This window comes from Physeter macrocephalus, chromosome 18 (assembly GCF_002837175.3).
Source record: "Physeter macrocephalus isolate SW-GA chromosome 18, ASM283717v5, whole genome shotgun sequence".
Lineage (NCBI taxonomy): Eukaryota > Metazoa > Chordata > Mammalia > Artiodactyla > Physeteridae > Physeter > Physeter macrocephalus.
Window position 1 is genome coordinate 56,363,728 of NC_041231.1, and position 2,050 is coordinate 56,365,777.

Genomic DNA, 2,050 nt, shown 5'->3' on the forward strand with positions numbered 1-2,050 from the left:
GCGCCTAGAGCCCGTGCTCCGCAACAAGAGAAGCCACCGCAATGAGAAGCCCGCGCACCGCAACGAAGAGTAGCCCCCGCTCGCCGCAACTAGAGAAAGCCCGTGTGCAGCAACGAAGACCCAATGCAGCCAAAAATAAAATAAATAAAATAAAAATAAATTAAAAAAAAAAAGAATAAATGAATTTGAGCTACTGTATGTAGTAAAATATTTAAAATATGATTCATATTACCTCCTAGAAGTAGTCTAAAGAGAGCAAAGGTACAGGAGAAAGTCAAGTTGGCAAATACGTATGTGACTTGGACCTGACACTCCATCACCTCCACCCCATTGCCTTGGCCAAGCCAGTCACACGCCAAGCCCTATCTTCAAGGGCTGGGAGATAGACTCCATCTGCAAAGTCTCATGGCCAAGGTGGATTCAGGGAGGGCCGAGGAATTGGGGCCATGATTGAAATGAAACAAAATGAAATGTGGACTCTGTTCAGGCCTTGCCCTGGGCACCTCAGTCTTATTTAGCGGTTCCTGGGCTCTAGACCCCCTCCCCTCCACAACTCATAGATCTCCCTCAGGGCAATCCGACCTCATAACGGCCTCACCCAACACCTCTGACGCTCATTCGCTTCTGATCTGTGGTCCACAATGTTCTCTTGTCTACTTGACATCTCCCTGCAGAAGGCCCCAAGCAATTCAAACCAAGTATGGATTTGTCTTTTTCTCCCCAGGTTTTTTCCATCTTGAACTTCCCTAATGTGTTCAGGGAACTGTAAGAAGCAACTTATACATGTTCTGACTCCTCAAGAAACCAGACACTATCTACAGACAAGGAAACTGAAGCCCAGAGAGGTTAAGTAATTTGCCCAAAGTCCCACCAGGCCAGAACTTGAATCCCCACCTGACTCCAAAGTCTTGAAACTAGATGTGGACCCCATGTAAGGGGCCAGAAGCTTTTAGAACTTGGTGATTTCTTTTTAAGAAAAAGAATACAGGGAATTCCCAGGCAGTCCAGTGATTAGGACTCTGCGCTTTCGATGCCGAGGACCTGGGTGTGATTCCTGGTTTGGGAACTAAGATCCCACAAGCCACACAGTGCAGCCAAAAAAAAAAAAAAAAAAAAAAAATTTAAGAAAACAAAGTTAGGTACAAGGCTGTAGAAGGGATAAGTACAAGTAAGAGTCTTGAAGCTTAAATTTCATTCACTTCCTGATAAAATAGCCTCTAAATGGAAATCACACTATCTCCAAAGATAACGAATAGGCAAACCAGGGAGACGATTCAGATGCGAAGAGGTTTTTTTCTTCACTGCATACCAACCTCCTGGCTGAAACTTCTTTAAAGCATGGAAGGAAGGTCCATCCTTTAGAAGTATTTCCCCAAATATGTTCCTGGAGTCTTTCCTGAAAATAAAAAGGAAGCAGATATTTTTGCTTTTGCCAGAATGTCAGTGTCAGAATAAGAGGGAGAAGAAGACAGACATTTAACAAAGACAGACATGAGTGGGAGTCCAAAATCAAGGAAGGGAAAGAAACCCAGAGGCAACAAAACCCAGTCCGATGTTTAAGTGGATACAGGTCAGAGTCAAAGCAAAACATCAAAACTTACCGTTCTGGGTTACAAAGTCAAAACGAAACCTAGATACTGGACAATTGCCCAGAACAAACTCCACTCAGCTCATAAGAAATGCGTGGCCTTCTCGCCACTTGACCAAAAAGCCACAGGAACAATGATGCTATTTTTTGCAGGCTGCCAACTGCCTGGGGCAAAGTCATTTCCAAAGAGTGACCTCTAGTGGACAGGAGGGTCATCGTTCACTGGAACCGGGAATTTCCTGACAAGCATCTTAACCCATTTCAGCTTGCTTTTTATTGATGCAAGAAAGAGCCTTCTGGGGTTTTGCTTAAACAGTGAATTTGTGATGTTTTAAATTTTTAATTAACGTTTCTTATTTCAACATTCCTCGTAAACAGCTCACTTACATGACATATTCTGTGCCTATATAAACCTTCAGCACCACCAACTCTTACAGCTGTTATTAAGACGGGTTTTTTTTT

The 2,050-nt window shown here is 43.4% G+C and overlaps 1 long non-coding RNA gene across 1 annotated transcript in view; it reads right to left on the bottom strand.

Annotated features, from left to right (window-relative positions):
- The window catches only part of LOC112062344 (uncharacterized), a 16,629-nt gene extending 14,949 nt beyond the window's left edge, over positions 1-1,680 (bottom strand). Inside the window, exons 1-2 of the long non-coding RNA XR_002890676.2 lie at positions 1,602-1,680; positions 1,314-1,396 (exon numbers count right to left, since the gene is read on the bottom strand). This is a non-coding gene — a long non-coding RNA (uncharacterized lncRNA). The remainder of the gene's footprint in view (positions 1-1,313; positions 1,397-1,601) is intronic.
- Between the last annotated feature and the right edge of the window lie 370 nt (positions 1,681-2,050).